The sequence below is a fragment of the Cupressus sempervirens genome, chromosome 3 (assembly GCF_028749045.1).
Source record: "Cupressus sempervirens isolate cs-2001-9-10 chromosome 3, ASM2874904v1, whole genome shotgun sequence".
Lineage (NCBI taxonomy): Eukaryota > Viridiplantae > Streptophyta > Pinopsida > Cupressales > Cupressaceae > Cupressus > Cupressus sempervirens.
The window spans coordinates 645,453,630-645,480,858 of NC_143120.1; positions in this window are offsets into that span (position 1 = coordinate 645,453,630).

Here is a 27,229-nt window from a genome sequence, read left to right on the forward strand (position 1 = left end):
GGCTTATATAGACACCTAGAAATCCACCACTACTTTTACTCCATTTGAGCTTGTCTATGGTAAGTCAATAGTAATGCCTATAGAATTTGAATATAAAACACTAAGGACTACCTTGGAGCTTAGGATGGAACTCACTATTGCATAGAAGGACTGAATCCTGAGTTTAAATGGTCTTAATGAATGGAGGAAATCTACATTGAACAATACTGAGCTCATTTAGCACCAGAGAAAATAGTGGCATGATAGGTTTATCAAAAAAAAAATGTTTGTTGTAGGTGATTGGGCACTCTTTTATGACTCAAAGTACCAACATAATCCAAGAAAATTTCAAGCACACTAGTTAGGACCCTATGAGATTGTCGCCATATTTCCAAATTGGACAATTCAGTTATCTACCATTGATCTTGTCTACTTCAAGTTACTTGTTAATGGGCATTGCCTTAAGCTTTACAATAAACTAGTTAGCCCTGAGGAGTTCCTACAACAAGTCCATCACAATGAGGATATTCTCATTCTTATAGCTAAAGAGTTTGGGTCTCCTACCTTGATTCTTGATACTTCATGACTCCATTTGAGAGACACATAATAAACACTTTCTTTTTGAAAGTACTTCTTCACCATCCACTCCACTTTAGCTTCTCTCTCTTTCATCTTACCATTCCATCCCATCACTCTATCAAATTTGATGATCTTTTCTAGAACATCTTTCTTGCAGCAGTTGTTAGGTACATATTGCATAACTCTGCATGCATTTTATTTTATTTTATTCATGCTTTGTTAGGAATTGGTATTGTTTATAATTATTCACTCTTGCATACCCTGGCCTTGTGGGACCCATGCCTTTTCATGGTTGGGGGGAGGGAAATATTCAAATATTAGTTTTCAAATCAATTTCAAATCGCATGTAATTTTAAAAGTTCATTGAGATGATTGGAAATAATTGCATGCCTAATGTCACATGTTGATGACTTGTCCTTCTATAATTGCATCATTATGAAATTAAGGACATTAAAAGAAGTTGCTTAACTTTGAATGATAATTTGCAATTTTTTTGGGTAATGGACCTATACACAAACAAAAATTATGAAACTTGATGAAAGAAGGATATTATGAGATATTGTGAATTAAACTCTCCAAGTACACACCATTTTTCTAAATTAACTAGTGTTGTAATATTGCAAGCTTTGATTCACAAGGTTTTGAAACATCAATTTTTTTTCCATAATTATGTTGAAATCAATAATGGGTGGAGGGCTCTAGAGGAACGAGCCAGTTGATCACATCTTCTTCTAGGTGATGTAGTTAGCTGTGAAATGTTTAGAAGGGGATGGCTAGATTATTATCTTAGTTTAAAAGGATTTGATGAAGAGGTTTCTCTTCAATTCATGAGCACCTTAAAGGATGGAATTGAAAAAATTAAGGGCATGATAATTGAGTTCACAGAAGAGGTGGTAGTTAAGGTCACTGTGTTACCCTAGGAAGACAAAATTTGGAAGAAGGATTTAGACCTAAGGACAGCTAGGGTATAATTTAGTGTTCACCAGGACCCTCCACTGAACATTGATAAGAAACAAGGTACTTCTAAATTATCCTTGCCAATGGAGTTTATTCAGCCAAAAATGTTTATCATCCAATACTTGATGTGCGAAGGATGTTACACATACCTGCATGCCCTACACTTCAAGATTTTTGCTCACATATGACATGAATTTAGACAAGTAAACTTTCCAAATTTCCTACTTAAAATTGTTAAAAGCAAGCTTCTTTAGTGCAATTGTGAAAGGAATAGTCTATCTCTCACCACTGCTTGATAAAATTACTCAAGGAAGGGAATTGAATAAGCAAGCAATTGGGTCATGGGAGGAGTTCTTGCAATTAAAAGAGGTAGAGCCTAGGTTGGTTGGCCTTAGAGGCTAGGGTGTTGGACATAGGGAAAGAACATCTACTGGTTTCTATAAAGTCATTCCTAGAGCTAAAAATGTTCCTAAAGCCTCTCCCTCTAGTTATAGACTGACTAAGAAGAGGATTTACAAAGAAGAACCATCTATTGCTAGCAAAAAGAGAAGAACAAATGTAAAAGTTACTAGTACCCCTAAAACCCCATCATCTGCTAAGAATAGCTCTACCATTGGGAAAGGTAAAGATAAAACTATGAAACCTAAGGCAGAAATGTTAAAACAACAATTAGATGAGGAAAGTAACATTAGTGAAACCCTACACTCTCAAGAGGAGGAAGATTTAGAAAAACCTCTTGAAGTGCCTGTGGTGGAAAAACCTATAAGCAAGAGGAAACAAAAGAATCCTCCACGCTTGTCAACACCACCCATCAGGACAAGTGTGAGAATTTTTAAGGATAGGGTTCTTGAAACCTCTGTTCTAGTAGTTACCCCTGAGTTTTTTGAATGTGAAAAGGAGTCCTCTCAGAGGGAAAATTGAAGCAAAATAAAGCCAGTGAAAAAGAATATGGATTCTAGAATCCACAACCTGAAGTTGACTATAGTGTTGACTATGTGCTTATTAATAGTGATAATAAGTTTGGTGAGCTTGAACTATCTAAGGAGTTTGAGGAAAATCCTAATATGAAAGATATTGGTGAGATTTCTACAGAGTTTTCCTTTAGAGGATTATCTAGAATTTAGACCTAAAATTGTTAAGGAAGTAATGGAAAAATTGGATCCAGATGGGTTAGACACTAGCTACAATAGTTATTGAAGTCGATAGGAAAGAAAATATGGTGACAATAGTTGTCATAAGAAAAGGAGAATGGTCCACACCATAGAGTGTCGGCAAAACTTCCCATTTGGCACTTGAATGGATATACCTATTTAATAAAGAACTATTGCCACCACCCAATTTGTCTACACCTTTGTCTATAGGTGTTAATTTGTTTCAACAACTGTTATGGGAGAAAACTTAATGGAAATTGGAGAAATAAACATTAAAACATGTTATTGATGAGTAGAGCTACTAGTTTAAACAAATTTTAGGTTAGAATGAAGTCCTGAAAAGAAGAATTGAATAGATCATAGGATTGATTCCTAAATTAATGGAATGTAGGTCACCGTCACCAGTATATGCCTTGTTTCTTAAAGAACAATTTGCAAATTTTAAATTGACTAGAATTTTGAAAGGCCTTAATCCCTCTATTTGTACCCCACATGAGTTTTATGATGCATTTCAATTTGTTCCCATGGTTTTGAAAAATTTACTGTCTGAGTTGTATTTCCATAATCTAGCAATACCTAATGATATAAAATATAATTTGCAAATTTTAAATTGACTAGAATTGTGAAAGGCCTTAATCCCTCTATTTCTATCCCACATGAGTTTTATGATGCATTTCAATTTGTTCCCATGGCTTTGGAAAACTTACTGTGTGAGTTATATTTCCATAATTTGGCAGTACCTAATGATACAAAATGGAATTCACTCTTGTATGTGGGGGTGTGCTATTGAGGGCAATAATATCATGGATACAAATGAGATAAGAAGAGAACATCAAGTTACACCTATTGGCATTATATTGTATTTGTCATTAGTGACAACACTTACTCGATTATGATTGATTACCGAGTTCATCACTTAGTCTAGAATGTATATCGAGCATTCAGTGATTACCTTGTAGGTTCATCAGTTAAGTAGTTCATACTGAGCATTCTTGAAGCTACCGAGTGAGTGTGCAGTAAAGCAGTTCATACCGAGGATTCATGAAGCTACCAAGTCAGTGTGTAGCCCAACAGTATCTACCAAGCATACAATGTTCACCAAGCTTCATAGTGTTTACCAAGTGATGGAAGTCCAGTGTTTACTGAGTAATGAAAGTGTAGTGCTTACCGAGTGAAAGCAAGGTAAACGAAGGATTCAATTTTTACTGACTGATACTATATCTACCCAGTCTCCAATGGTTACCAAGTTACAAGCTATGTTGTATGATTAGTAAGGACCAAGCTTCTACTTTTACCGAGTGCATGATGATGCCAAGTAATGCAGTGGATGCCGAGTATAAAAGGTTACCAAGTTAGCTTGAAGAACTCGAGTTTTCTACTGTTTGGCTAACTCAGTAATATTTTTTTCACTTGTGTTTTGGCCAACCTTGCAATTGTAATTGTTGGAATGGTATATATGTAATGTATTATATCATTTACAATGTATGCATGAGAGTATCAAGATAGACATGTAATGTTTTGAGAAGAATGAAAGTGAATCAATAGTAGAGCAGAGTATTCAGCAAGGTCTATAAGGAGCTGTAAAGATTCATCAATCACAAGAGGTGATCTATACTTCAAGGATCTAATCAATAATCAAGATTGTAAGTAGATCCACTATTTCATCTAAATAGTTGAATCAATTCTGTAAATCCTTTAATAGGGTAGACTTAACAATCTTTGTATAAATCTCCTAACAGAGTGCATACTTCATTATATGTTTTTAAATCCTCTAACAAGGTGGACCTAGCAATCCTTTGTGCTCCTAATAGGGCAGATTACTAGAAGTGGTCAATGTAAGCCTTAACAGGCTAACTTCATATTGTAGTAACAAAGTTTTGTGGGTATCATCGCCACCCTAGTTTCACTTTCTATTTGGAAGGTTTCTGGGTTACCAAATCACTATGTACATGTGTTATGGATGTTTGATTTCTCATATATGTAGTAGATTAGATGAATGAATGGTGAATAGTATATATGATTAAAGTCCTAAATTGTTTTAAAGATTTGAAGTTATTGATTCACCCCTCCCCTCTCAATAACCTATCATATCTTGAATATTTCCAACAATTGGTATCAGACATTTTGTGGTTCTCAGGATAAAGGTTTTACAACTTGAGAAAAGATCAAGGACAATGGAGATATTCAAGCTTGACAAAGCTATTGAAAATGAAAAGCTAGATCTGGAAATGGCCATGGCTCAACTCAAAGAAGAAATGGAGCATCTTTCTCAATCCTTGAAGAGAAGGAAAGAACTTGCAAGAAAAATGAATGACCATCAGTATGTTGAAGAAAAGATTGAAGACCTTTTACCATCAAGCAGTTTAGATGAAGCTAATGAGGCAATCAAGGAACTCCTAGCAAAGAATGGCTCTCTACAGGAAGAAGTAAGAAAGATTAAAAGAGAACACAAAATCCAATCAATCAGGCTATGTGAAGTTTTGGAACAGAGAAACAAGGCAAATGAAGACTTAGAGACAAGAAATAATCAATCCAATCAATATGAAAATCTTGTGGATCAACTATCTAATGCAAATGAAGAAATTATGAATCTGAGATCTAAAAATGGAAGCCAAAGGAATGATTTAATCACTGAAAGACAAATCAATGAAAGCTTATAAAGTGACTTAAGATCTGGAAGACAAGTCAATGAAAGTTTGGAAAATGACCTAAATGCTAAAAAATAAATCAATGAGATAATAATGAAATCTCAAATAGACATGACTCAATTAAATCAACAAAGTGAGCAGAATCTTCATAGACAAAAAGGTAAAGCTGGTCTTGGTTATAAGGAAGAAGGTGAAACCTTCAAACAAGGTGCCTAAAGGAATCAAAGACCTACTTGCAATCACTATGGTAAGTTAGGTCATACATCAAAAAAATGTTGGAGTAATGGAAAAGCTAAATTCAATGATAAATGCTACAATTGCAATCAGCATGGTCATAAAGCTAATGAATGCAAGGAGAAACCAAAATTTGAAGGAAATTGTCACAAATGTAAGAAGCATGGTCACAAGGCATTCCAATGTAGATCCAAATCATTCAATCCAGCTGACCAACTTGTTAAAGCAATATTTGAATGTGACTACAATACCTAGTGCAGATGTCATTATTGTGGAGAATATGGACATATTGGTATAAACTATGCAAGACATCACCTAAGGAAGAAGGACACTATTGTAAGATGCTATACATGCACAGAACTCAGTCATATACTAAAAAATGAATGAACATAGGAAGATTTGAAGATGAAAAGAAAGCTAAAGTTGATAACATTCAGAAGTAGATGAGGCAATAGTGGATTCCTATTCAACTGAGCAAGATAGTTCAAATGATGGCAATGTCGCTCAAGAAGTGAGTGACTCCACCATCTCCAATTAAGATCCATAAACAAAGATATGGAATTGCATCTTCTAGTGATATTTCAAGTAGTTCCAAAATGAAAGAAAGCAAAATGATCAAATTAGTATTCTAGATACACAAGGATCAAAGAAAGCGTATCTACCGAGGAAAGTTAGTTAAAGACATAACCGAGCTAGGTCGGGAGTAACAAAAGTTTTATTCGATCATTGAGTTGTAAGCACCTATCGAGCAAGTGAATGATAGCCTATCAAGCACTATGTCATCTCAGCTACCTTTGTACCAAGCATTTACGAGGCAGAATTTGATTTCATTCTTCATCGCGATCACAAAGGTAAGAAATTTCTAGCAATTCCAAAGCAAATTCCAAGTGATTTCAAGTGATTTTCAAGTGGAGAATTTGTTCAAAATTTTTTTACACCTACCGAGTAGTGATGGCATCTGGGAGTAGCAGTAACACCAAGGCAAAAAGAGGTTCAAAAATGCTAGTTAAAGGTGTGGAGTGGAAGGCGCCGAATTTCAAGCTAGTTCTAGCAATTGCAGAATCACTCGACCCTAATGGAGCTTAATTGCAAACTCCACCTAAGGTACTTCTCATAAACAAAATTTGTACACATTTCAAATGTTCTAATCAAGAGATTGGAAACCTAGAGATGGAAAATGCCCTAGGAGAAATGAGTGTTGATGGCTCTTTGAAACCCAAGCATAAGAATCTAGAGACCAAAGGATTAACCCATATCTCACATATGCCAAGAAGTTTCCAAATTAAGTGGATTACGTACATACTTAGTTGTGTTCACAATGGGAAATTATGGTTAGAGCAGCCACTGTTAATCACCAAGAAGATGATTCATAAGATTATAGGTGTCCCCATGCTAAGTAAAGTGAAAACTACCAAAACCCTAGGTTGAGAGGAGTTACAAAAGAAAACCCTAGCTGAATGGGATGGTAGAGATTTGAAGGTTAGCAATATATCTGATGTTGAATTAAGGTTTGGCATTCATGTCATTGGCCACACAATTTATAGCTCTAGTCATTTGAATAGTGTGCCCTGTGAGGCTATGGATTTGAAATTCAAGATTGTGAAGAAAAATCTTGAATTTGACCTATCAGAATTGTTGTTAAAACAATTGAACAAGAACATGGACAGCATAAGGACTTCAAAGAATAATCCCTACAAATTTGGTTCCCTGTTAATTTGTTTATTTTTCTATATTCAAAAATTCTTTCCATCAAAGGGCTCAGTTGTATGGAGAAAAGATATTCCAATTTTATATCAGATTAATGAGTTTATTGCTGACATGGGTGAAAAATTTGAGAAGGTTATGGATAATTATTTTGAAGATTTCAAGGAAAGAATGAATAATCGATTTTGAATTCCACCAAAACTGGTTGAAGATTACAAAGATGATGTATGCTTCATGGTTGACTATGATAGAGTATACATTCAGGAAGTCAGACCTCAAGTTTCATGGGTGAAAACTCTTCCTTATGAGGTGAATATTGATGAACCTAGGGACATTATTGAAGCACTGGTAAATGAGCTTGTAGATCCTAAGCTTCCTACCTTTGGCACTTATGATGAAGCCAAGACTAGAATTTAGCTTGAAATCAAGCTACCCCAGGCTATAAGAAAAGGCAAGAGAAAGATAGCAAATTTGAAAACTACAACCGGCCCTCTTATGCTTACTAAAGGAAAAGGTGAGGATGAAGAAGAAGAAGAAGAAGAAGGTGAAGAAGCAGCCTACTGCATTATCCTCTAGAAGAACTAGACAAGGCAAGCAGGAAATTGTACTTGTCAAGCCTCCACTCACATTTGAGGAAAGGCTAAAATAGTTAAAGGTTGGAGCAGGTATCAACAATTTTAAAGATCTCAAATATGAAACTCAGACTCCTATAGAACAAAAGGAGATTGAAGACTTAGTGATGGAAAAACTAGGAATTTGGAAATTCTCTCCTGATCAATTTGCATCACAAATTCCTGCAGTACTTCTTGACAAAATAAAAGTTAGATGGGAGAACATGGTACAAACTGTCAAAGATATATTTGAGCAAAAATTGAAGGAATTAGTACCCAGTCTGACAGAGGCATAAGTCAAAAAGGCAATGAAAAATCATGAAGGAAGAATGAATAAGAGATTCAATACGTGTCTCATATTATTAAAAGACATTGAATCAGTTGTCAAAAATGCTATAGATGTCAGGAGTGATGCATATCATCTAATTGAAATTAAGGATGATGATAGCAGTGAAAATGATGATTTTGATAACACTCCATCTATCATGGTTACACAAAGAGAGCCACATGCACTAATGGAAGAAAAAGAGGAAGAAGACAAGGAGGAAGAAGCACTTGAGGAAGAAAAAGATGAAGAAGATCTAGTAAAAATTGTAGCAGAAGTTATTGCATCCCTTCCTCACTCTCCACCAAAGACTATTACATCTACTTTGGAGATAGCTTCTACAAGTGAGATTGTGACCACAATAGTCACATCAATTGCTCAATCTTCACCAGCCACCTCCCAGCTCCAGGTATCTAAAATAGATGTGCCAAGCACTTCATCTACCGAGTCAACCTCCTTAGCTCCTTCACCATCAGTGAGTGTAATAGTAATTTCTACAATTTTGTCTCCATCAATCCCAGTAAGTTCTATAGTTTTTTTCTCATCAGCATTATTTGTATCCACTTCAACTCGAATTAGTTCAGATACTACTATGGGTACTCTACTGAGTGTGATACCATTTTTGGGAAGTGTTTCAATTTTTGATCCGGTTAGTACTTCTGTTGGTATTCAATCCTTGAATCCTATCCATTTTTTCACTACTAGCCCTTCTATCTCCACTATTGTGTCTATTCCTAAGGTCAAACTAGTCATCATAGGAGTCAAACAAAAGCATCAATTAAAACTTCTGATCACTGGAAAGGAAATTGGAGAAGACATTGACTTAGACACAGAAATAGTGATTCCAAAGATTGACTATAAAAATGCTACCATTGAAGAGATGAGGTTAGCCAGTCAACTCATAAAGATGAAAGCTACGTAGAAACAATTAAGATCAGAAAGGGATAAGGAATACAGAATAATTGAGAATGCCAAGGATATAATTATAGATGCTATAGGTGTTGAAGTAGATTCTACTCAACACATTTTGATTTAGTTAGAAGATGCAATACAAAAATTTAATGAAGAATCTTCCAGACAAGTGAAACTAATTGAAAAAGCTAAAAGGAAATTTGATAATAAGATGCTAGAGCATATTGCTCAAAAGATAGCAATCAAGCAAGTTGAATTGTCAACATTTTTGGGTAATTTTGAAAATTCTTTTAATAATGCAGCATCACTTTTTTCCAAACTTTGTGATGTTTCTGGATTCACTAAAGAAATAAAGGATAAGCTAAATAAGATTGACATTGATATGCAATCAAGTGCATCCAAGTTAAAGGTGGACTCCTCCTCCACAACCTCCCATCACACCAAAATCAGATATTTGGTAGACATACAGGAAAAACTATTGAGAGAGGAAGCAAGGATCTGATCTACACTCATAGATATCCAGAACATGATGCTTCCTATCATGGACACAATGCAGAAACATATTGCTCATTGCAAGACATTGGTCCAAGATTAGAACTTCTCAGTGGCTGATCACATGATCCAATTATTAGCAGAAGTTCAAATTGCTCTCTCCACCTGTCAAATTTTGTAGCAGACTTGGGATAATACTTTTTCCACCATCCTTAAGGTACATCAAGATTTTCTATCTCACTTTGTTGTAGTCATATAAACTATATATGTAGTCCTTTGGCATTATTGTAAAAAAGAGGGAGAGATTCAACATAATAAGTGAGGAGAGTTATCACTATAAGTGAAAGGGGGAGTTAACACTCATTAGAGTTAGCATGTGTACATAAGTATTTTTGTATATACATTATAAGTCATCAAGATGGTATATAGAAATGTATATGCAACAGTTCTACAAAGATCAATTTTGAAAAACCAAAATTCACTGAGTTAGGTTATGTACATATGTTTTGGCTCATAAGTGTTTTGTCACTAATGCCAAAGGTGGAGATTGTTGGCATTATATTGTATTTGTCATTAGTGACAATACTTACTTAATTTTGAATGATTATTGAGTTCATCACTCAGTCTATAGTGTATACTGAGCATTCAGTGGTTACCTTGTAGGTTCATCACTTAAGTAGTTCATACCGAGCATTCCTGAAGCTATCGAGTGAGTGTGCAGTCAAGAAGTTCATATCAAGAGTTCATGAAGCTACCGAGTGGGTGTGTAGCCTAGCAGTATCTATCAAGAATACAGTATTCACTAAGCTTCATAGTGTTTACTGAGTGATGGAAGTCCAGTGTTTACTGAGTAATGAAAGTGTAGTGCTTACCGAGTGAAAGCAAGGTAAATGAAGGATTCAATTTTTACTGAGTGATACTATATCTACCGAGTCTCCAATGGTTACCAAGTTCCAAGCTATGTTGTGTGATTAGTATGGACCAAGCTTCTACTTCTATCAAGTGCATGGCAATGCCAAGTAATGCAGTGGATGCTGAGTATCAGAAGGTTACCAAGTCAGCTTGAAGAACTTGGGTTTTCTATTGTTTGGCTGACTCAATAATATTTTGTTCACTTGTGTTTTGGTTGAGCTTGCAATTGTAATTATTGGAATGGTATATATGTAATGTATTATATCATTTACAATGTATGCATGAGAGTATCAAGATAGACATGTAATGTTTTGAGAAGAATGAAAGTGAATCAGCAGTAGAGCAAAGTATTTAGCAAGGTCTAAAAGGAGCAATAAAGATTCATCAGTCACAAGAGGTGATCTATACTTCAAGGATCTAATCAACAATCAAGATTGTAAGTAGATCCACTATTTCATCCTAACAGGTGAATTAGTTTTATAAATCCTTTAACAGGGTAGACTTAATAGTCTTTGTATAAATCTTCTAATAGAGTGCATACTTCATTGTATGTTTGTAAATCCTCTAACAAGGTGGACCTAGCAGTCCTTTATGCTCATAATAGGGTAGATTACCAGAAGTGGTCAATGTAAGCCTTAATAGGCTAACTTCATACTATAGTAATAAATTTTTGTGGGTATCATCCCCACCCTAGTTCTACTTTCTATTTGGAAGGTTTCTGGGTTACCAAATCACTCTGTACATGTGTTATGGATGTTTGATTTCTCTTATATGCAGTAGATTAGATGAATGAATGGTGAATGATATATATGATTAAAGTGCTGAATTGTTTTAAAGATTTGAAGTTACTGATTCACCCATCTCCTCTCAGTAACCTGTCATATCTTGAATATTTCCAACAAAACCTTGCAGGGAAAGTGAAATGACAACACCATTTCTCATGAGACTAGAGGTTCAAAATTCTAGATGAAAATATCTAGATTGGATTTATATTTTGGGCAATCTTGCAAGATCTAGTAAGGTGTGTTTAGTTAGAGAATGAGCCTTTATAGACTAGGAACAACACTCATCATAGGATGTTGAGACAACAACTGTTCTCTCAAGAGAACATGGATTAGGATGGCACATGATCTAAAAATAAGAGAACCCCACTCTCTAAAAAACTTGACTCTTGCTACAATTAGGATTCCATGGTACATTTACTTTGGGAGAAATTAGTGCAATCATTGGTTTCCATTAAGGTATCAACCCCCAGTTCTCCTCTAGCCACTACTAGCAACAAATGACAATGTGGAAGATCATGATATGACAACTATAGTACGATGCCAAAAGATGGTTAAGGTAAATTATGGATACTTCAAATATGTGAAGAATGAGCTAGAAGAAAGGACACCTAGTGATTGAAGAGTGTGGTCCCAGATCAAGAACTTCATGATTTCTGGGAACTAGTAATAGATCAGTTGGGGGGAATGATGATCCTCTAAAAGGCCATTATTTTGAGATCCTTTTTATCTCATTTTAAGACAATTATCTTGCATATTCTTTTATGACTCTATAGTTTTAAGTGAATGAACTTATTTTTTTATGGATATGTTATCTATATGTTAAGACATGAAGATTGAAGTATAGATAGTTTAGATATGCTATGTTTTCTTGAATCTATGGACTTCTATGGTATAATGAAGGAATATTACATGTTGGTAAATGTTTCCTCATCCATGCTATGTTTGGGTAGATTCCTTCCTGTAGCCATAGGATTTGGAAAGAGTGATAGTTTGAATATCATACCCTTTCTAACATTGATAATGAAATGGATATGTGGAAGTTGTATGCATTCAATGTTTTGTAGGTACTTGCCACACATATTCAAAGTCAATACTTCAGTACTAAGTCAAAGCCGACCAGATTACTAAATCACCACAATGAGAAGATTATTGTGTGATTTATGTTATGGCAATGCATATATATAGCTGCCTCAATCTGCTACATTCTTGGAGGAGTTAAATTATAGTTAATGATATTTCTGTTGTAAACTTTATGAATATGTAATTAATCCTCATTAATGGAGTGATCATAGAAGTAAGAGGTTGTTTTAGTTTTCTTTTAAATAAAACCCACTGTAGCTTTGAAAGAAGTTTTTCCATGAGAAAGATAGAATAGATTGATTTTCATAACAACAACATGTAATCCTATTTTAAATCAGATATAATCTTTTACTATGAATTAATAGAATACAAAGTTCAAGTCTACATCTTCTGTCTTGATTGTCTTTTCTGTTCACTCATCCAAGGGGGCCCACTTGGTGTGTGAACTTATCTATTAGAATAGATTTCTTTCCCTTGTTTATTTCTTTGCAAGGTAGAATTTTTTTATTCTTGCAACCATTGATAATAGAATCAATGAGTTGTTCTTGTAACATAGGTGCAAAGATAGATTTACTATTTGTAGCATTACTCTGAGCTCTAAGATAAGATGTCATTTTAGTTCCTAGCTTAAATCTCTTTCAACATTCGCTTCCTATTTTAGTTTTAATGACTTAAAGATGAGTCATAGCATATACTTTGTAGGCACCCTCTCAAGCTTATGCTCTCGGGTTGACAAAATAAAATGAAGTCGGTATGTTATTCTTGGAAAAAAATACGATTCATTCTAATCATGGAGTCACCATGAAAGGATGTCCAATCCTTTATTATTGAGGTATTAAGATGACCGACCAATCCTTATTATATTAAGTTTCACTACTCTCAAGCTAGAAAAGTGGTCAGAATACAAGTTCCTTAAAAGGGTAGGTAGGTGGTTAGGGGTGAGAGTAGCCATCACATTAGAGTTTCCCAACTCAAGGTGAACACTAAATTTATACTGTGGGGAGACACCACTAGTCTAGCTCTCCTTACAAGGGATGTGTATATGGATATGGTTCTGAGGCATGCTTCTGTGGAACCTAAAATTTGAATAACTTTTATGTTTTCATTAATATCAAACCCACTTGAGAGATATTTACTACCAGTGTTGAGTGTGACACAAGGAAGGGTTGAAAGCTAGGGCCAGAGGCATGCCTAACTATCCAAATCACCTTAAAACTGAGTAAACAAAACATAATAAAACAACATAGAGAACAACACCAAGGAGAAAAGGAACAAAAAATTGTTATTAATTCAGCAAATTATTTGCATACATGCCTGATTGTGAGGCCTTTCGAGTTATGACCAACAAGATTTACGAAATTCTAAATTTAGAATGTTCACAAATCCCTTATTTAGTCTTCCATCTCCCTCAATTTCCTCACTCTATGACCATACCTAACCTAATGTAGACACCCCTATTTATTCTTGACAAAATGGCTCATAGAAGATTCTAGATTATTACATAATAGAAGGATAAACTCAAAATGGTTTGCACACATCTCAAGAAAAAATCCTTACATTAAATTCACAATCCAAATTAAATACACAAGTTGGCTCACACTAGGAACTAATCTAAGATAAACTCTATTAAAGAAGGAACCAAGCATCAAAAAATATCACATTCACTTGTCACATGAAGGAACACTCAACCACTAAAGCACTTGGTCAATACTAGGCAATTTGGCTAACATTGAACAACTTTGGAGTAATTGTAGCTTGGCAACCATTGGAGCTTGAAAATGACTACAATTTCACACTAACTGTAGCTTAGAAAAATAGGCAAAATGAAAAAAAGATGAGAAAGATAGAAAGACAACCCAACATGCTCCTAATTAGAGTGCCATATCATTTGATTGATGAAGAGGATTTGAAAAGAGTAGATAACTAGGTGAGCTAGTTAAATTTATTAAGAAGAGAAGTTAAGTACCATTGAATTACAATGGGCATTTGATAAGTTAGTCACTAACAAAATAGTGCATTGTTTAATCATTACATGAATTAAATAAGACAAGTGAAATGATCTATGAGTGAAAGGACAAGGAGTTGAGTAAAACTCTAAGGTTGACCAAGTATCAGTATTGGTCAGTCAATGAAGAAGTTGAAACAAAATATTAAGGAACTTAAAAAGAGGTTGAACAAACAAGTATAAGATGAGTGTTAGTTATGGCTGAGAAATTTGAGGAAGGAAATGTTATTATTGATTGAGCATTAGTAATGATGGAGTAAGAAATAACAATGTATGCCGAGATACGTAGTAATGGCCAAGAAGAAGAACTTAGTAATTACCAAGTGACAAAAAAAGTTATAGTTTCTAAAATAATCAAGTTTGAGGCTAAAACAATTGAATTTTTGAGATGATCAAAACTAGTGGATGATAATGATCGATGAGTTGGTATATTTATTGTAGGAATTGAGTTTGTTAACTAATCTATGGTAAGGATTTAATAAGAAAGTTTGTATTATGAAAGGAGAAGGAGAAAAAAATGATAGAAGGATTTGATTAATTTGATCTAACCTTGAGATCTACAATTTAAGCAGAAAAAGATCAAAATGACCTATTCAAAGAGGTGTAAGAGATTTTTTCTGAGGTTGGTTCATTGTTGATTGGAAATCTTAAGGATAACCTATGAAGCAAAAAGTAGGAGAGGAGAAGTGAAGAGAGTAGTGAAGTGTGATTACTTGAGGAGGTGCTAAGAAGATCAATGATGGAGATGATAATAGAGGTCATTCAATGAACCAACAAATGAGTGAATGGAGATCTAAATCTGGAAAGTGATTTTTGTTTTGTAGATCAAACCTATTCTTACTTTCTAACCATTATAACTATCAAAATCCTATAATCGAGGTTGACCTAACAATCATTTTGTAAATCCTTTGATCAAGGTGACATTCTAATGGAAAGATCCAAAGTCCTCTAACCAAGATACTACTAATAGGGTGATTAAATCCTTTAATAGGGTAACATTTAATTGTGTGTTTAGTAACCTTTAACAGGGTTGGCTCTTAACCCAGATCACTTTAGAAGAGTTAGAAAGTGACAACATTTTACTTGGTGGTTTTCCCAAATTAGGTTCCAATGTTAAATCCCAATGTTATTTACTTGTTTGAATGTTATGTTATGCATGTTATTTTTGGATTTTTTAATTTTAATATTAGTTAGCACACATACATAGAATAGAGAGTTAAAAATATTAATTTGTTGATGATATGCTATATGGGCTAAGTTGTTAATGAGATTGATTAAGTTTTAAAAAATTGTTAAAAGTTAAATTAGTAAATTTGGACCCAAGGATAACTGATTCAACCCCCTCTCTCAATTATTCTAATCATTTTAACAATTGGTATGAAATCTCTAGGAGTTGTAAGGAAATTTTGAAGGAACTTATAGATAAAGTTCAAGATGTACAAGAGAGATACCCAAGCTAAACAATGAGAACTTCCCTACATGGAAACACTTGATGAGACTACACTTATCTAGTATTGGAGATTCCACATCATACAATCTAGACAATGAATACATTAAAGTACCTAGACCTATGACATTTGACCAAATGAAAGAGAAGCAAGAGCCTAACCAAACAATGATTGAAATTGCAACAACCCTAAGTTATGCTGCATTTGATGATGTAAAGGATTGCACTATTGCAAAGAGAATGTGGGACAAGTTGGCACAAATCCATGGAATAGACAAAAATGTGTTGAAGGATAAGACATAAATCTTGAGAGGTAAACATGATGATATGAGAATGAAAGAAGGTGAAAATGTTTTACAATATTGTGGCTAAATCAAGGAGGTTGTGAATGCTATCAAAGGAGATGGAGGGAACATATCTAATGAGACTGTGATAAGTAAGGTATTGAGGACTTTACTACCCATCTATGGAATTATATTTTCTATAATTTAAGATTTGAGATGTACACTTGGTAATGATGTAACCTTGGATAGTCTAGTTGGTAGACTCACTACATTTGAATTGGAAAATTTTGATAATAATTTTGCTGCTAGTTTTGAATCTTCTTTTAACGTTCAACTAACCCTTGATGTATCTAAGAAAAGGAAGAATAGAATACATGTGGAAATAAAAATGAATTTGATGATGATCTTGATGAACTTGGAACACTATTGGCCAGAAGGTTAACAAGAGAAAAAGACAAATAGAAAGATAAACTTTCTATTATCTATTTTACATATAAAAACATTTGTCATATTTTTGAAAGGTGTCTTGACAGATATGAGAAGGAGGAAAGGAAAGACTCTAAGTACCAAGGAAGGAGAGGCAATAGAGATAACTGAGTTAATAAAGACTACAAAGACAAAGGTAAGAAATCTCAGTACATTGGTGAAGATGATGGTTCTAATAGTGATTCTAATGATCGTGATGAAGAAGTTGTTTATGTTGCAATGAAAGATGAATTTTATGAAGATGAGAGAAATGCATTGATTTTACATGTGAGTAAGAATGGTATATGGATAATTGATAGTGTTTTCTCACATCATATGAGTGGTCATACAAGTAAGTTTGAGAAGATAAAAAATTATAAGGGAATAAGTGCTAAGTAAGAAATGATGCACCATGTTATGTAAAAGATAAATGATTAACTATTCTGAATGATAAGATAAGATATGATAATGCTTATTGGGTTGATGGTTTAAAATATAACTTGTTAAGTTTGGCACAGTTGAATAGTTTAGGCTACCAATTTAAATTCCAAAACAAAAAGACAAAGATCTATGATGTTACTAGTGAACTAATTGGAAGTGGAGAGAAAAAAAGAAGTAACTTGTTCTATCTAGACCAATCTAAAGATACTTGTCTATTTTCACAATTTAAAGATTTTTGGTTTGTCATAAACTTAATGCAGTTGGTCAATTGCCTATAGAGCCAAATGCCCACCTACCCACTTGACAACATTCAACTTGGTAGGCCAGTCTTGAAATTTGAAATGAGAGGGAAAATATTTTCTAAAAGACAAAAGGAATGAATATGTTTTTAGTCATTCAGTTGGAGAAACCAGAGAGACGAGGTTAAAAAGTGCAGAGCATAGCAGAGAAGAGTATAGAGGAAAGAAGAAGATTAGTAGATTAGAGTAGAGGAAGAATATTTAGAGAAAAGAAAAGAGGATAGGAAGGAGGTTCAATTTCATGTTTACAATAGCACATGTTGAATCTCCTTGTCATTTTGTAAGCTCATATTGTTTTGTCTTGTGAAGCAGTGATTTCTCCAGGCTTGATTATATGTAGCCATTGAGCTGTAAGTTTAAGTTTAAGTTTAAGTTTTATCAGTTGATGTTTTAGTGTTTTCTGGTTGAAGCCAAATGCTCCCATCTTTCTTAATAGTTTAACCTAGTTGAATAGAAAGAAAGCAAGAAAGCATGCATACAAATCTTATTGTCTCCTTTCTATTCTTTACTGCATGTTATTTTGTATTTGAGAACTTTATACTTACAAGCTTCCTAGTTATCCCGTGTGTGTGTTAATGGTGGAAATATGCAAATTATAAGTTTGGTTTTAACTTACTCAATTCACATGTTAATTGAGCTTATTCTCTGCTCACTCGACATCCTTAGAATTCCCCTCAGGAATTGAGCTCCTCCTTGCTTAGTTGAGCTCACTCGACATCCACTGTGTCAAACTTCACCTACCTTCGGTGACCAAGCTCACTCAACACCCTCCTATGCTAAGTTTCCCTTTGCTGTCGAGATCACTCAGCTCCTTTGAGTGCCAAGTTCACTTAGCACTTATTGTCTATTACTCAACAAGTATAATCACAAGTATAATCACCTCTCCAACTTACACCCTCTAAATAATTATAATTATGGATCAATTACAAAATAAACTATTTTCTACATTAGCACATATCCCAAGGTGCTCAAAAACTCTAACCTAGAAAACTAATAGTGGAGGTATGAGAGTTGTAATCTTTATTTGACCCAAAGGGTTATCCAAAAATGAAAACACTTGAAATAGAAAATAACACTAAACACATTTTTAGGTGATACAAGATTGCCCTTACACCAGTGGATGCTCCTGCATTGTTTGCTACTGAGCAAAATTTTATGAGTTTGTGATTTATTTTTCACATATCAAAGATTTGAGGCCTCACATCCATAGTGAGTTAGGGCATTTTTTTTCTAGGTATATTTGACATGGCAAAAGATGCAAGAAAGATATGGTAGTATTCATCATCCTTTAATGGACAAAATTATGATACATGGGCAAAGAAGATGAAAATGATAATGGTTGCTAATGATTTGTGGGAGTTTGTGATCAATGGGTTCAATGATATTGTAGTCCCAACACTATATGCTACCCTCACAAACCTACAAAAGACTCAGTTGTTAGAGTCAAGGAGAAAGGATGCTAAGTTATTAAATTTGATTGAGGAAGAAATGACAAGGACTGTCTTCCCCAAGATTTCATTACAAAATTATGCAAAGGAAGTTTGGAATATCCTTGAGACAAAATTTGAGGGGACTAATAAGGTTAGAGTGGTGAAGCTACAAATGATCAAAAGAGAGTTTGAGAAACTTTAGATGAAGGAAAATGAACCTATTGTAGAGTTTAGCTCATGAATCTCCACTTTGATAAACTAACACAAATCAAATGTAGAAGATTATGAAGAGTAGAGGATTGTGGAAAAGATATTGAGAAGTTTACCTTGAAAATATGACAACCTTGTGAGAACCATTGAGGAAGAAAAGGACCTCACCACATTAACCATGGATGAGTTGATGGGAATTATTCAAACCCATGAGAACTAGATAAATGGATCAGCAATAGCTTCCCAAGAGTAGTCCTTCAAGGCCCAAGAGAATTCAAGAGGCAGGGGGAGAGCAAGAAATGACTCTGGTGGAGGCTCAAGAGGTAGAGGTCATGGAAGGAATAGTCAAAGGAATTCTAGTGCATAAAGCTTAGGATGAGCAAGCAACCAAGAGGGAGCAAAAACCTCTCAAACCAACTCTAGAGGAGGTAAGAAGAATTATAACTCCAAAAAGAGAAACATTGAATGCTACTACTGTCATAAGTATAGGCATTATGCTAGTGAATGCTGGAAGAAGGAGGGTGATTAGTTAAAGTAGAATGCTAATGTGGTTTATGTGAACATGGGAAATGAAAATAACCCCACAACCTTCATGATGTGCAATGTTGGTGAAGAAGGAAGCCTTAAGGTATGGTACCTAGACAGTGGTTGTAGCAACCACATGAGTGGTAATGAAAGTTTATTTTCTTTCATTCATTAGACTTTTAAGTCTAAAATTAAGATGAGAAATAATGGAACCATTCCCATAGTGGGCAAAGGATCTTTTATGGTCCCCATCAATGAAGGTAAGAAGGATATACATAACATATATTTTGACCCTAGTATGAAGCACAACTTGATGAGTGTTAGACAACTCATTCAAAATGGATACAAGGTGTTGATGGAAAATGAAAAGTGTGTCATTCATGAGAAGGATGGGAGTAATAGATTACTTGTAGCAGTCCAAATGAAAAAGAACTAGATGTTCCCATTGAAGATAGAGACATGTTTCTCTTCTCAATTTAGTGTTGCACCTCCCAAGCATGCATGTACAATAGTACATCAACAATCAACTCTTAGGAATGTGAGTGAAGACCCCTCCAAGCTTTGGCATCTTAGGTATGGACATCTTGGCCTTGCTGGTTTACATTTATTGTCCAAAAAAAGAATGGTAGATGGTTTGCCAAGCATAGTAGGTTCATATGACAAGTTTGAGACTTGTATTTTGGATAAGAAACATAGGCTTCACTTTAATTCTGGAAACTCTAGAAGGGTTAGAACACCATTAGAATTGGTGCATTCTAATTTGGTAGGTCCTATACAAACTACTTATATTGAGTACTTATTTTATGACATTCATAGATGATTTCAATTGTAGGACATGTGTGTATTTTTTGAAGAGCAAATCAGAAGTATTTGATAAATTTGTTGAATTTATAGCTCTAGTTGAAAAGGAATGTGGACACTATGTAAAGATCCTTAGATCAGATAGAGGAGGGGAGTATATCTCCAATTTATTCGCAATTTTTTGTAGGTAGAATGAAATAAAGAAAGAGATTACACCTAGTTATATCACTAATACATTAGGGGTCAATTGCGATGTCATTTTGTGACGACAGGCAAATATAATGTGTTTTTGGCTTTTTTTTCAATTATAGCCCAATGACGTCACAATTGTGATGCTAATAGGATATAAGAGAAAAAAGAAAAGAAAACATTGCTCATTTGTATATATAGATAGAGGATATTGAACCCATTTCGCTACCAGATGCAATGTCAATGGATATACAGACAGAGGATATTGAACCCATTCCAGACAGAGGATATTGAACGCTAACAGGATATATAGACATAGGATATTGAACCTGTTTTGCTACCAGACACAATGTTGATGGATGTATGGATGATTTAGGGAAAGCTCGAGGTGAAGCCATTTTCGAACTGAGTTGGTTTTGGTTTTGCTGGTGAAGGGGAGCAATGGAGCTGCTAAGGAAGCAGACAGAGTGGAAAGCCTCCCAGGCCAACCCCCTATTGGTTTTTCTCAGTTTTGCTCCATAGGTCTTGTATTATTTTATGAGTATCCACACTTCCCTTGTTTCATCTTTTGGCTTCTTTAAATGCCCTAGCAATCGACTTAGATTTGTATTGATTCTTTTCAAACACTTATCTTAGGTTAGACATCTTTGGTCAATTTGTACCTCAATGTAGACTTGAAATTCTCTTGCAGCATTAGTGTTTAGTAGAATTTTTTTTTAGGTAGCATGGTGATGATACGATGTCTAAATATAAAGGTAAATATGTTGTTTTTTGTGAACACTTGATAGAAATGGAACAATCAAGCTTTAGAAAATGAATAATATCAAGGAAGGGCTATTAAAGGAAATTTTCTATCACACTGCAACTCCATAAACTTATGTCAAAGGAAATATCAAATGAGATCTAAAAAATATTAGAGGAAAAAGAATCAATATAATGCCTAATTCACTAGATGATTAGGAATGTGATCTTTGCTATGTAGGATTAGAGTCTAGAGAGAACCACTTGTGAATTTTCAATTTAGCTGTCTATATAATTGATTGTTCATATGGTTCCCTTAATATTGGAGAAACTATCCACTTTATTGCTCTTAGGAATAAAGAACATAATGCTAACATTACACATGAATACATAAACTAATATGCACTTTTAAGCATTGTTTCAATACAAAATAATACGTTGATTTAGAAGAAACCAAGTTTCTCTATAAGGAAGAATATTATTGCAAGTGGAAATTAAGAGGTATTTTTGAAATTAATAGGCATTTGCATAATCCCAATAGAGTCAAATGGTGAGGTTTAAGTTACTCCTAGCAACCTATTGTAAATGCTCACAAATAAAGTTGTACACATTCATTGGTTTCTTCTTCCTCCCAATTTATTGCAATCTCTTGGCTTTTTTTATGTAATTTTTTTGTACTTATTAATGCACCTGACCTTAAAAACACTGTATCACACACTTATTTTTTCTTGCATTGAACTCTGGCATCAGCAATGTTAAAGATTTTAGCTGTGATAGAAATCTTTATCTCTAATTTTTCTCTATGTATTGAAATTGAGATAATACCTATGGATTCTATTTATAGTTTGATATTTGAGATAATATTATATGAAGTGACATGTGTCATGCATTTGGAAATATGAAGAGACTTGTATTTAGAAATTGAAGAGAACATTGGTTGTGATATGAAGAGTCTCTCAATTATATATATGCGATTGCTTTGTGTGTTGAGATAATGTGTCAAGTTGAAAGCATTGTACTTGAACATTTTTATATCAATAAAAGATATATATTCCTAGTGTGGTTGGGTCTTTTCCTTCAAGCCGAAGTGTTCTCCTAGAATAAATGTCTTATGTCTTTTGTACCTTTTTTGTGTTCTTTGTTGCTATTTATCCTTACTTCTGGGAAAAGCATTAACAATCAAGGGGAATGAGGTAATTTGTACCAAGATTATTTGGGAATGGAGAGATTTATGGTCCAAGCATGAATGGGTAATGAAGGTCTAATACAACACACAATGTCTGAATCAACATTGGAATTAATTAGTCTTACAAAATGGTTGATATTAGTTCCCCATGTTGATTGTGTCCTAGGTATAGTTGGTTCTGGTATAAGTCTATAAAGATAATACAAAAGATAAAGAAACTTAAGATGTGTCAAGCAACTATTTTGTCAAGGGTCATAGTTATCCTTATTTAGGATTGCCATAAAATGATGAATAGAAAAACTCTTGATCTCTCCTTAGAAAATAAATCATTTACCAATAACCTAAATGCATATCAATCCATTGAACAAAAGTCATCTTATGTAAACTAAACTTTTGTTTTTTTGCAAGATGTCCAAATAATTAATCGGATGCATATATGCAACAAATTGAATAAAAGATAATTGAGGTAAAATTTGAAAAAAGTAAATGAATGTAGAGCTCATAAGTATATTTCTAATTAAAGATAGTAGGCTTCCACAATCCACATTGAATTTTGTAGTATGTTTTTGGAATTTGATTGTGTAACATTATTTTTATAATTAACGTTTCAAATCATACACCATGATCCAATTTTTGGTTCATTAAACTCTTTCATCCAGATGATGGATCATGGAGTATGATTCAGATGGTAGAAAGCATGTTTCGGAGCTAGAGGTTGTTATCTCAGCAGTATGAGTAGCAAAGAAGCTAGGAGCCAGAAAAATTCATGTTGAGGGTGATTCACAAATCATTGTAAATGCAATAATAAAAGGGACATGGTGGCTTAGCACTTTTAGAACTACATAGATCAAATTAATGCAGAATTAGCTTCTCTGGATGACTCCAAATTATCACATTTGAGAAGACAAGGCAATAAAGAGGTCAGCACCATTTTTGATTGGGAACTATCAACTTTATCCATTGTGATTATTTCTTTCCTTTCTTTTATTGGCCACCACCAACTTCATTCATTTAATGAGTTATGCAGGAAATGATAGTGATGTGATGGGAGTTCTTGGCGATCCTTGTCGAAAGTGCCATGTAAGTACCATCAATTAGGTTGATAATGATTGAGAATGTTTTTCTTGTGTGCCCCCAGAATTGAATCCTCGATACAAGCTGGATTTGGTAACCACATTATTGTTTGAGAGGCTTTTTGCAATTGGAGTGATGGAAATTGCTTTCACTCTGACTTGCACCAAGCAACAAAATTCTTATCATGGGAAGAGTAAGAAGACTAGGGTTGATAAAATGTTCAATTTTATGGACAATAAATTAATGGAGAGTGTTTTTTTTTTGTTGAGGGAGCTATTCCACCAAGTTGAGAAATCTCACAAAACAAACACCGACATCCATTCCAAGATCATGGTATGGGCTCTGCAATTGGATGATCATGGTATGGGCTCTACAGTTGGGCATTGGGTGGAATGGAGGAGCTTTTTGCAAAGTCCATTCCAAGAATTGGGTTAAATTTCGGTGAAAAGAAAAGTGGAATGCCAAGGATTAAGGCACCAAGTACATGCTATTTTTGGTGGTTTGATGAAAGATTAAAAAAAGAGGTTTATAGAGGCTAGAAAGGGATACTTTACAATGAAAATGGCGATAACAATCAAGTTCCTAGATGAAGACAGAGAGAGCAAAGGTTTTTCACTTTGTGTCACATTTTTTGTATCATTCAACATCCTTGAACTCTCAAGAATCAATCCTCATAAATTATTATGAGATTAATCTAGAATTTGAAGATTCTTGAATGTAAACAACTTTGGTGAGAGAATGTTTTACAACTCATTAAAAGACAAGCTGAGAAATCGCAACTCTACTAGTTCTCCAATCCAAATTGAGATACACTCTTGAATTTTGTTTTGCAAATCAAATACTCGAAGTTTTGTGCAATTTGCAATAGGAGGAGGAATAATAGCTTGCAATTTTTTCTTTACTCAGATTTAATGTCTCAAGTAGAGGAAGATTCACTAACTCTTCTAGTACCCCACCTTTGAAATAATTTTGAATCAAATTCAAAATTCTCAATTGAGAACATCTGACTAGATTTGTAGGAGTGACATCACTTAGTGCATTCTTTGAAAAGTCCACAAATACTAAAATATTATTGGCAAGACATATAGATAGCAGAATAGAGCCAGTTAACAAGACAGTTGCAAATTTCGTGTCACTGGAAATATATTGAAGAGCCTCCATGTTTTACTTGTTGTAATCTTTGTAATATATTGCTACAGATTGCTAAACAAAGCTCCAAAACAATTTTCAACAGAAAGAATATCAACAAACAACATTAATCATATTTAATTCAGTACAAATAAGCTCTTATGTTTGCACTCTTGAAATGCAAACTATTAAGAAGATTCTATCAAGAATATGTATTTGGGGAAATTGAAATGTATTTTGAAATTATCACATACATTCTACTCATTATCAAAATTATGCAAGAATTATATATTTTATTGTGTAGATCCACCAAATATTGGTCACCTTTCAAAGTGATAAGAAGTTGCTTCTTGAATAAAATCTGATTGCACAGAATTATCTTGATTGTTAACAAAATGTTATATCTTTAATATTCAATTGCAAGCATTTAGGGAAAACTAGAATCAAATGCAATATGTGAACAATTCATTTTGAGAAATTTGGTCAATAAAATAAAGGAGAGGAAGAATCAATTCAACCCATTTAACAACTACTTCGTGGGACTTCTAACTGTATGTAAGAAGTTAAATATAAAATTTCAAATACATCAGGACCAACATAAAACCTTCATGAATTTAGCATTCAAAAATATATTGGATAAAACTATCCATCAAAGTAAAAAACTTGTACCTTGATTTTAGGTGAAAGCACAACATTGCAATCACGCTGGCAAATCCAACTCCAAAACAAAACCCCACTAACACTACCCACCATCAATCCATCTCCTCTGCATCTCCATCTGCATCTATCACTATTGTGTTGTTCCTTTGTGTTTGGCCACCTATTTCACCCCCATCAAATCTCATTACTCCATTTTCAATATTCCCTATGGATGTCCCTATCGAACTATATATCTTTTAATTGCATATAATAACTAATTTATGTGCTTTTTCATGACTATGTTTGACTCATATAATTGTGATCTCTCTAGCACTATGATGCCGTTTAATATGTCTTGCTAAAGCTTGTAAATTTTGTTCCTTTTGCTATGTCATGTAATATGTCTTGCCTTTTCGCTTATATGTTTTGAAATTTCTGTTAGGCCTTGTAGCTTGTATAATTTGATTACTGGAGAACTTCTACAACTAAGCAAGAAGGCCATTGCACAAGTTATAGCTGCGCACTCGGGTATGAAAATTGTATATTTTTAAATCTAATGTATATTTTAACTATAATTTTAGCTTATATGTTTTGAAATTGCTTTTAGTGGCTTAATGTTGTAAGGTCTCTTGAAATAAGACCTTCAGGTGGTTGGTCAAAGTTCTACAAATAATCTTATCCAAAAATTTGCCTAGAGCAATTGACTGAATGTTATAAAAGGTGATTGGGTTAAATGTCTTAGGAATAAAGTCCAAGAAAGTATTTTTAAAATATTAAAGTATTTAGCTATGTCTAAGAATATTTGTGTACTTTTGACAATTTTTCTTAGTTTGTGAAAGTTGTAGACCAAAGTTTTCATAGCCCAATTTTTGCTTCCTGCGAAGAACGATCATTTCAAATAATATAAGTGAAGAACAAAACAGGGAGACAATCACTAGATTGTGGTCTAAATTGAAAAGAAAAGGTGATGGAAAATGCTATTATCCTTGCAAAATTTGTAAGGGCTTAAATCATAGAAGATTTCTAATCAAAACAATTAAGAGACATTGTAGGGAGAATGGTCACATTGAAGGGGGGCATGACTATCATCCACTGGTAAGTTGTTCATTATATCATTTTAACAATTTATATACATATGAAATCACTTGATGATGAGTTGATTATCATGGTTTATTTATGTTAATCAATTTTGTATAGGTTGATCTCCCCAGGGAAGTACATGATATGAACCACAACAATCCAAAGAATATGGTTTTCAAAGTGGAGGAAAATGGAGGTGCGAATATCCAAGGTGAAGATAATGATCCCATGGAAGATGACGATCATGCGCCAAAAAACACAATTAAAGATGATGGTATAAATAAATTGATCCATGACACATTTAGTCCAAGCATATCTGATCATGATGATGATGATAGCCTTGATGTACCTCTACTTGAGAAGGCATACAAGCCCCTATACAAAGACTCCCAAACAACTCTTCTCTCTGCTATATTGTTGTTGTTGAACTTGAAGGTTATGAATGGTTTATCCAACATAACAATGTCACGTATGTTAAGGTATGTCATATATGTCTTTATAGTTAATAAAGGGTGAATAATGTACCACTAATATTGTTTATATTAACAACTTATATTTTTTGCTATAGATTGATAGGCGAGTTTCTGTTACCACCATCAAATATTCTACCTTGCTCATATCAAGAATTATCTGCTATTATGAAAGATATTGGAATGGAGTATGAAGCAATACATGCTTGTCCCAATGATCATATTATATATTATAAAGAACATGAATTTGCAACACAATGCCCTGTAGTCATATGAGTAGATATCGAATAGATCGACTAACAAAAAAGGTGCCTCAAAAGGTTCTTCGTTACATCCCCATTATTCCACAGATGCGACAATTATTCAAGTGTAGTAGTTTAGCTCAATTTATGGATTATCATGCATGCAATAGAAGTCGAGATGACATTATTTGAATCCCTGTAGAT